Below are 11,087 nucleotides of genomic sequence, written 5' to 3' on the forward strand. Positions count from 1 at the left end.
TGCTCGTAACTTTTCTGAATAAAAGTAAATAATATGTTGAATACTGTGAACTGTAACTGTACTGGAGTGAAGTGGTTTTCTGTCTTCAACTTCATAAGTTCGTGTGTGTGTGTGTGTGTGTGTGTCTGTGTGTGTGTGTGTATGGCGTGTGTGTGTGTGTGTGTGTGTTTGTGTGTGCGCGCGCTTGCATTGTGATCCCCACCAGTGAAAGTAGTGCAATTACGTAAAATTGCATAAACGCTGTCTGGTAAATAGAGTCACCCAAACTGATACTGTGTAACTGTGTTTGAATAAGCTACTACCAAATGAATCAGAAAACTTAAAAGTGTCTACTAAATGAGCTGCCCTGTGAAACTGTGTATTATACAATGCGGTGGACAGGACTACAATGTGTAACATCACAATACGTGACTTGCAGTTTAGCCGGCCGAAGTGGCCGTGCGGTTAAAGGCGCTGCAGTCTGGAACCGCGAGACCGCTACGGTCGCAGGTTCGAATCCTGCCTGGGGCATGGATGTTTGTGATGTCCTTAGGTTAGTTAGGTTTAACTAGTTCTAAGTTCTAGGGGACTAATGACCTCAGCAGTTGAGTCCCATAGTGCTCAGAGCCATTTGAACCATTTGAACTTGCAGTTTCAAAACGGAGTAAAAATAGTACATGAAATTAAAAATCGAATTTGAAGGAACAAATAACACAAATACTTCTGCGAAAATGCCCTTAATTTTACGAACGCAAACTGCCTAACTATATTCCAGTCACTAAATGACATACAAGCAAATGTAACACTACACTGTAGGAATAAGCCTGTCTGCATAAGACATGAATTCTGAAGTAGCTTTACCTAAATTGAACCTGACAGAGTTGAAATAAAAAGCTTACTGTTAGCGACTCACATGTATTATGACTGTAATATGAAACTGGCCTTAACAAATTTATGTGGTTTGTCTGTGGCAGTGGAAACTCGGTTCTGGTCGAAAGTGATGAACACGAAATAAAAAAAAAGGAAATACAGCGCGGCAACAAACAAACTGAAAGGACAGAAACCTTACCTACTTGCTGTGCAAGAATATGCGACCATGCTAAGCAGATCACGCTTCAGTTTTAACCAGTGCGTTCCGTGAAGTGCAGTGCGCCGACACACATTTTAACAAAACTAAATCTTCGTGAGGACACGGTGGAAGATATAGAATCTGCTCAATGATTGAAAAAAGACTAGCATTCAAAAGCTATATTGTGAATAATGAAACTCATTCTTTGACCGTTAGAATCAACTTTACAAAAATTATTTCTCATTAAAAATGTGGCGCTCGTGTGAAATTATTTATTGGAATGGTAAATCTAATCACTCCTGAGTGCAAGCCATGTTGACATAACTTTCCTTAATCACGTCTCAATAACTGAAGTGACTGACCCGGACAAAGAGAAAACCTACTAAACCCTTCCGTTTTTCAAACACATCCTAAAATACATGTAGCGAAGCCAAAAAAACAACAACCTTACCTGAAAATCTTCACAATTTTCCAATTAATCTTCACCAAGTCATATTTACAAAATTCAACATCCTCGTTATCTTTATCTCTACGTTCTGAAAGCTATTTCCATACGGCTCAGTAATGTGACCAACACCCTACTCACTCCTTTTTCGTACAATGCTACAACAAAGGCATTGCTACTGGCAACCAAAGATTTGTACTTAAAACCTCTGTGGCGTAACGTATCGACTATCGAAAACTACTGTTTGAAGAATGTCCAGAACACATATATGAAGTACGACACATCAAAATGAAAATGTAAGAGCTCATATCATATTCCTTGAATACCAAAAATAAACTATAAACCTTTCAAGCTTTGGAAGCAAATTTTGTGGTTTACAGACGTTTGCGGCCGACAAGTACACCATTGCAGCGACGGTTCCTGGACGCCACCTGGCGACAAATGTTACCTGACTGTTGGCGGTGGTGTTGACAGTTTTCACCAGAGAAGTGCCAGTGCTAACAGAGCTTCTATTCACCTGGAACTGCGGCAACACTGAAGCGGGACCATAGAAACCTGAACAAAATAGGGAACACGTGTGCCTGGGTTACAAGCTTTTGCATTCGCCACATGTGGGACACTAGCCCTTTCACCGCTGAGTGCGCCACAACAATAAGCACATCCGTGTGCGGTCGGGCCACCCCACGCGTCAGTGCGCCCTCTGTGAGCACGGCAGCGCCTGCTGCAGTGACTTGATATCATCGCAGGATCTTCTGGATTTCATTTTCACCAGCTGGCTCTTAAAATAAAGTATACTTTCAATATTACTTAGTTTTGAAGTTCCTAAAAGTACGTAACATTACAAAGAAGCACATTTCAGAACGTTTTTTTGTGTGATACATTTCGAAACAAGCACAACACACAGTCTCATATTACGTAGTTTACACCAGTAACGCGATTCCTTTCACTTTTTGTTCTTGCTGCATATGATGTATCTCTTTACAGCTCCTTGCTATTTCCCTGACGACTCGAAGGTGGTTGGAAAGTGCCTTTCTCGAAGCTACAACCGATGTTCCTTGTCTGGCCCAAAATCTCCTGCTGCTTTCCTTTCTCTGTGATTACTTTCATTACTGCTGTCAGTAGTATTCCTGGAAGGCGAACGTATGAGAAGAGTAAAACGGCTTTCGTCTCCTGAGATGTCGAGTGACGAGAATCGAGAGGCTCAGTGTCCTCAGCTTCAGATGACGAAAGGGAAAAACTCGCTCTCACTGCCATTCTCTACAAGAACTATTTTCTCGTCCGACAATACACGACACGCGATGAAACAATACAAGGCAAGCCACGAGATAGACAAACTCCGGCTTCTGACATCAGAGTCATAGCTAGGAACCACTAGTACTTTCGCTAGCATTTACTAAGAAATCCTCGAAACGTATAAATATGAAATTAGCGCTCCTGGCACGCTCAGCTGCAGTCGGATATACGGGGTGAGGCAGCTAAGACAGGCCACTACAAACACATCTAGAATAAATAAATAACCGAGGTGCGGTTTTCGACAAGTTATAGCGGACAATACGGCGAAGTTCCTGTCGTTCGTAAGTAATTTTTATCCTTTATAATCGTCGAATTACGACACTAACTTTATGTTTTAAAAGAACTGTATACCTTTTTCTGTGGTTTTTGATAGAAGCTGCTCAGAAAACTTGAACGAAATAACATATATGAGACTTAATCAAAAAGTATCAAGATAACAGTGCTGCGAACCACTGTCACACCGTCAGGAGAAGAAGTTCCACAAACGTCTGTGCTATTGTACTAAATATGGTTGGCTGATTTAGGGGGGGGGGGGAGGAGACCAAACAACGTCATTGGTGCAATCGGGTTAGGGGAGGAAGTCGGCTGTGTCCTTTCACAGGAACCATCGCGGCATTTGCCTGAAGCGATTTAGAGAAATCACGGCAAACCTAAATCAGGACGGTCGGACGCGGGTTTGAACCATCGTACTCCCGAATGCGAGTCCAGTGTGCTAATCAGTGAGCCACATCACTCGGTATATACCAAATATAAGGAAACACGTATCTCAGGTATGGTTTTTGTGTCCACCCGTGCGCCTGAAGCACATCAGTCTGTGTTCTGCTATTGCAGCAATCGAATACCCGGTTCATAATGCTATTGAGACATTCACAATGTATATGAGAGTCGAAAAAGTGATAACGTTTATGGTGAACGTCGTCAAACTATTGGAGTAGCTGTGCGCTTATATGCTAAAGAGTTTTCAGATCGTGCCAAGCACTCACTATCTCTCTTTTCAAGCGTTATAGAAAGTTCTTGTGCAGAATAAAAAATATTAAGGAAAAAGAAGAGCAACTGATGAAGGAAATGAAACTAACATTTTAGCAGCAGTAACACACAGTGCAGGCGTCATTAAGAGGCATCTCGGAACTTTGAGTGGGATCAACCAAACGAGTGTTCTGCGAACACTACATTACATGGCATTTCATCCTCTTCACATTTCACTGTATCTACAGCTTCATAGCATTGACTTCCAAAATTGCTTAAAATTCACCGTATGACATCTACGAAAAGTGCAAAGTGATGTGGCACACATATGAAAAATTTTGTGTAATGGAGAAGCAGCATTTACAAAACACGGGCAAGTCAATCTTCGGAATATGCGCCATGCTGACTCAAATGAAGTGGCTGAAAACAACGCTTTTGGTCTATCAACGTTTGATGTGTCTTTTTAAAGACCCGAATCATTGGTCCATTTTATTTATGGGAATCTAAATACACTCAAGTACCTCGATTTCAATTTAAGTACACTCAAGTATCTCTATTACCTAAGATACTCCGCTGTGTCAATTATTGAAAGACATCCCACAGGACATGAGGCAGACAGCACGGTACCAACATGAGGGATGTCCCTCTCATTCCGCACATGTAATGCCACACCCACTTAAGAGAACATTTGGAGAAAATTGCAACAGTAGTTCAGGAAACGCAAAATGGTCTGCACACTCACCGGAGTTAACACATTTATTCTTTTCTCTGTGGGAAAAATTAAGATGCTTATTAGGAAACATCGACGTATGCAGAAGGCATGAAATGCATTCTAACACGAGTCTGTGTTGCTGTGAAGGTAAGCTTATACTGAGCTACATGTATCGCAACTTGTATGAGCGTCATGTCAATCTGACATGTCACGATTCCTCATCTCATACAAAAGTTCAGCCAACTTGTATGTAAATAAGTCGCATATACATGTTGTTTACAGCATTTTCGCGACCTCCTCGATAAGTCTCAGTAGTTACACATGCGCGGTACCAATCATCCTTGGCGCCGTGCCGTTATAATCAAATACCTACTTGATCTTAAGGGTTCTATATAGTTAGTTGTTGTACTCGTTGCGTTTTGTGGATTTTCCTTTCTTCTTGCAAGTGGGAATGTGCTCTAGCACATAAAAATGTAAAGTCTTACACATCATTTCAGGAAGCCATCGCTAACAGCTCTGCACCACCGAACACATTGATACAAATCGCCAGATGTAAACACACGATTCATCCCTGTATGACTTGCAAGTAGCTCGCTCATACAAGTCGGGATACACGCCCCGGAGTCATGGAGGAGGGTGATATTAGTGTTTAATGTCACATCGACAACGAGGTCAGTAGAGACAGAGCACAAGCTCGGATAAGGAAAGGATGGGGAAGGAAATCAGCCGTGCCATTTCAAAGGAATCATCCCGGCATTTGCCTAAAGTGATTTAGGGAAAACACGGAAAACCTAAATCAGGATGACCGGAGACGGGTTTGGACCGTCGTCCTCCCGCCTAGTGTGCTAACCACTGCGCCACTTTGCTCGCTCCCGGAGTCACGTCGCGCACACTTGTGTCCATACAAATGGCAGATGCAAACGCACCTTTAACTCAAGATGAAATTCAACGTGCAGTATTGGTTCTCCAGAAACATTTTATAGCGTGTAGCAGTACTCAAAGTCAACATTTGGAGCACTTGGTATGACAGCAGTGATAATAAACACATGAACCTAACCTGAATTAGGTGTTTGCTTACATTTGGTATAGAAGGGCAGACGGTGGAACTACTACTACTACTCCTGACGGCGGGAGAGTGATTTGCGGCGCTGTTTGTCTTGATAGTATCCGATCGCATCCCATACATTTTATAAACAGTAATATCACAAATTGAGTCCGCCTTGATGTGTTATTCGTTTATTTCTTTATTATCCCAAACATCACAGTAACATCAACACAGTACACCCACAAATCCACCTCACAATGGAAATGGAAAACAACAAGGAACTAAATTTCTAGGATCTTACAATCACAAGAAACAACTACCAGCATGAATTCTCCATCTACAGAAAACCAACATCCACAAGCACTGTTATCCACAGTCCGCAGCTCGTGGTCGTGCGGTAGCGTTCTCGCTTCTCGCGCCTGGGTTCCCGGGTTCGATTCCCGGTGGGGTCAGGGATTTTCTCTGCCTCGTGATGACTGGGTGTTGTGTGGTGTCCTTAGGTTAGTTAGGTTTAAGTAGTTCTAAGCTCTAGGGGACTGATGACCATAGATGTTAAGTCCCATAGTGCTCAGAGCCATTTTGCCGGTCTTGGTGGCCGAGCGGTTCTAGGCGTTTCAGTCCGGAACCGCGCGACCGCTGCGGTCGCAGGTTCGAATCCTGCCTCGGGCATGGATGTGTGTGATGTCCTTAGGTTAGTTAGGTTTAAGTAAAGTTCTAGGGGACTAATGACCTCAGATGTTAAGTTCCATAGTGCTCAGAGCCATTTGAACCATTTGTTACCCACAGCTCATCCAACCACCCGACAGTGGATAAATATGCCAGTTTCAGACACATGCTCCACAGGATAAACAGAACACCTCTTAAACCAGGAAACTGCACACAGGAACTAAACATAATCAAACAAATTGCTGCTGAAAACGACTGCAAAAGAGACATCATAAACAAACTCAACAAGAAGGTAAGACGGAAACATGCAGCACACACAGACAACACAGCAGACCACACCACTTCAGAAAAGAGAGAGAGATGGTACACACTTACATACAATAACAAAAACGGCTCTGAGCACTATGGAATTTAACATCTATGGTCATCAGTCCCCTTGAACTTAGAACTACTTAAACCTAACTAACCTAGGGACATCACACAACACCCAGTCATCACGAGGCAGAGGAAATCCCTGACCCCGCCGGGAATCGAACCCGGGAACCCGGGCGTGGGAAGCGAGAACGCTACCGCACGACCACGAGCTGCGGACCATACAATAACAAAATATCACATAGAATAGGAAACATCTTTAAAAAAAGCAAGGGATCCCAATAACATTCAGAACAAACAATGCAGTTCAGAAAAGACTGAGACCAGTCAGAGAAACCTCAGACAAATTTAGCAACGCTGGAGTATATCAATTCACTTGCAACTCTTATCAGGCCTACTACATAGGACAAACAAGCAGAAATTTCCGAACGAGATACACAGAGCACATGAGAACTCTAAGAAGTGACAGCACACATTCAACTTTTGCAGAACATCTAATGAACAAAAACCATAACCCCACTAATATCGAAAATGATCTACGCATTATGAGAAACAGCAACAGTCTATACCGACAACTAACAATAGAAGAAAATTACCACGTACAAGAGGCTATAGTCGAAGGGAAAAATGTAATAAATGAAAATACAACACTCTGCAACAAGACACTCTTTACCGCTCTGAGAGAACTGACCAAGGACACAGAACAGAAAGCACACACACGCAAAAGAGCCACTTCCCCATCACACACAGAGACGTAAATAATGAACAGAAGTCGTCGTAATTCGCGCTACAGTTTTTCATAGCCTTTCTCGCCACTTGCGATACGCCTCTCGCGACACACGCGAACAGCAAGAGGGCGTGATATTCTGGATCGGAAACAAAGTGCAAAAGTTTTGTTTTTCTGTGCAAAAAGCAGCCACACACCATCCAACGAACGTGAGTACACGAATAGCTAAGCAACAGCTAAATACATACCTAAATAACTGGTTTCCACAACACTACCACAACCCCAAGTATATACTGCTGACATACGAAGTTAACCTTTCAGTATTTGTTTTCTAACATACGATCACATGGTTGCAGATGACATGATGTTCGCTAAGTAAAAATACGGCAACAGAAAAAAGAACACGGAAAATATGTCATAAACAGCTCCAATAATTGCTTAAAACATGCTGCGGCATACGATAAATAAGGTAGTATGAAAGTATCAATATAAAACTATATTTCAAAAGACGATTTGTAAAAATGTAATAATGTTTTACTGTGTTTGTACAACCATACCATTTTCTGCATGTTTTAGATTAAAAAAACCCCACTGATGATGGTGATATTTGTCGCCGAAACTAGTTTGGGATAATAAAGAAATAAACGGATAACACGGTGTTTTGCATCAGGCGGACTCAATTTGTGATATTACTGTTTTTCTATGCAAACACGGACCAAATGGAAGAGTTCCAAGATAATATTATTGTTATCATACATTTTAGGTCATTTAAATTCTCTTACAAGCTGCTTTAAATGCCCCTAAACAGTATATAATAACATTAGAAAAAAACGAAGTCGGTGTCGTCATCCGGCGACTATAAACGAACATTAGGAAATTTGCCATGCTGTCCGCTATAATTTGGCGATTACTGCACCTCGATATACGGTATTTGCTCAGTATGGACAAATTTGGTGTGGCATGTCTTAGCTGCCTCACGCTGTTACGTAGTTCGCACTGGAGGCACGGCGACTGTGTACGGATATACAGGGTGATTCAAAAGGAAAGAACAAATTTCAATTCTTTATTACCGACAAATTGTAAAAGATAGAAACACATTGCTCATGTCACTGGACAGAAGAACCTTCAAAGTTCTGACACGGCTTCACTGGTGTGAGTCTGTAGCAACATGGCGACTGCAGCACTAGAGAAACCATGTGTGTGTTGCAATTTGCGCGAAGTTCAAGTGCAACTGGCATTTCGCCATCCATGCGGGAAGAAGCCACCCCTGCATAAGCAAATTTATGATTGGCATGCAAAATTCCTGGAAGCTGTTTGCATATGCAAAGGGAACAGCCCTTATCGGCCACGCACGTCTGATGAAAATGTCGAGCGTATCCGACATGCGTCCACACGGAGCCCTCGGAATTCCAAAAGACGAGCAGACCAGAAACTTCTACTTCCTCAGACAACGATGTGCAGTGTTCTGAAACGACGCCTGCCTATGAAACCTTACAAGTTGCACTTAGAGAAGCGACTGCATTCCGGCAACCATAACAAAATGGTTCAAATGGCTCTGAGCACTATGGGACTCAACTGCTGTGGTCATCAGTCCCCTAGAACTTAGAACTACTTAAACCTAACTAACCTAAGGACATCACACACATCCATGCCCGAGGCAGGATTCGAACCTGCGACCGTAGCAGTCGCACGGTTCCGGACTGCGCGCCTAGAACCGCGAGACCACCGCGGCCGGCAACCATAACAGAAGGTACGAATTTTTGCATTTCAGTTCTTGACGATATGGCAGAGGACACTTTTTCCGAACGACTCACCCTTTCGTACGAATCGACGTTTCGTGTATCGGGTAACTACAAACTAAAACACTACACCACAGTAACAATGTGGGGTCCACAAAATCCTGGCCTCGTCGTCAAACGTGAAAGAGAGACACCGATATTGAATGTGTTTTGTGCCATTTCTGTTGACAAAGTTTATGGACCTTTCTTTCTTTGCTTAGGGAACTGACAAGAATATCATATATGGACAGGATGCAAAATTGGGAAATTCCTCAACTGCACGAAGATGCCAACGACTTTATTATTATGCACGATGGCGCCCCGTTTCACTTTCACCTTGAGATGCGGAATTATCTTAAAAATACTAGCCCACAACGTAAGATTGGAAGAGGTGAGCAATAAGATTTTGTTCATTCTTTTCCGCACTCCAGGTCACAAGACCTCACACCTTACGATCTTTGTCCGTGGAAGAACATAAAAGACAAGTTCTTTGTCCCACCTATGGGAGCTACATCTTCAAGAGCTGACAAATTGAAATGTTGAAGGTGTCAATTCAGTAAACAGGGACCTTTTGACTCACGTGTGGAATGAAATGAATTACCATTTCAGCGTTTCTCGGGCGATGCATGGTGCTCATGTTGAGTGTACGGGTGTGTAGTGTCTGCGCGAATATAAAACTTTGAACCTTCCTCTATCAAGTGGCATGTGCAAGTGTTTCTATCTCGCGTAGCAAATCTGTTTTAAACATGGCTGCTTGGTTCAGTGACCGTTTATAAATTAAAATTGAAGCAAATGAGCCCTCGGTCACAGTTGTTTTTAGTCTTATTGACCAGGTTTCAACACTTCTAAGAGTGTCTTCGTCAGAATCAAAACAATTAAAATGGCCTACAACATAGTTACACATTTGTAGGAAAAGACATTTTTATATAAAAATTGTAAGATCTGACTAACAACAAAAGACATAGGCAGTTCTTACATGTCACATATTCATTATTTTATATCTGACATGTAAGTACTGAGGTCAGTGACCAACGAATGACTACCGAGCGAGGTGGCGCAGTGGTTAGACACTGGACTCGCATTCGGGAGGACGACGGTTCAAGCCCGCGTCCGGCGATCCTGATTTAGGTTTTCCATGATTTCCCTACATCACTCCAGGCAAATTCCGGGATGGTTCCTCTGAAAGGGCACGGCCGACTTCCTTCCCCATCCTTCCGTAATCCGATGAGACCGATGACCACGCTGTCTGGTCTCCTTCCCCAAAAACAACCAACAACAACAACACCGAGTGACCATCTACATTGCGTTTGTGCAAATGATCATCTGGGGTTTAAGACGTAACAGTGATTGGTGGAATTGCTTGCTGTAGTGGAAACGCTGCTGACGTATAGCCCGGCGCCTAAGGAATCCAGCACACAATGGCTGTTGACCAGGGTAGTATGATCCAGTAGCGGAGATAACCATCTACAGGTTAACTAAAGGTAAACTGCGTCCGAACAGGCCATGAAGTCCCAACGGTACCGACCGACCTTCGTGTCTTCCTAGGCCCACAGGCGTCACTGGATGCGAATATGTGGTCAGCACACCGCTCTCCCGGCGGATGCCAGCTTACGAGACCGGAGCCGCTACTTCTTAATCAAGTAGCTCCTCAGTTTGCCTTCACAAGGGATGAGTGCACCCCTCTTGCCAACAGCGCTCGGCAGATGGAATAGTCACCCATCCAAGTGCTAGCCCAGCCCGACAGTGCTTAACTTCGGTGATCTGACGGGAACCGGTGTTACCACTGCGGCAAGGCCGTTGGCTGTCTACAGGTTAAATGCACCAAAATAAACGAACAAACACAGAACACACAGAAAATATTCTCTAGTACTTACTGTAGTATTAGTAGTTAGGTGACTGGTCAAGGGTCTTAGTGTAGACTTGTAGTAGTTGAAGTAGTATTTAAAAGTTAAGTGTCAGAAATAAATAGTTAATACATAAAATTTCAGCTGTAAAAACAAAATTCATGACAAATATAAAAAATGCACCAAAATAC

General features: G+C 42.9%; 1 pseudogene; it reads right to left on the bottom strand.

Annotated features, from left to right (window-relative positions):
* Positions 1-10,736: 10,736 nt before the first annotated feature.
* LOC124597612 lies at positions 10,737-10,854 on the bottom strand (annotated as a pseudogene).
* Positions 10,855-11,087: the final 233 nt, after the last annotated feature.

The sequence above is a fragment of the Schistocerca americana genome, chromosome 2, assembly GCF_021461395.2.
Source record: "Schistocerca americana isolate TAMUIC-IGC-003095 chromosome 2, iqSchAmer2.1, whole genome shotgun sequence".
NCBI classification, from domain to species: Eukaryota; Metazoa; Arthropoda; class Insecta; order Orthoptera; family Acrididae; genus Schistocerca; species Schistocerca americana.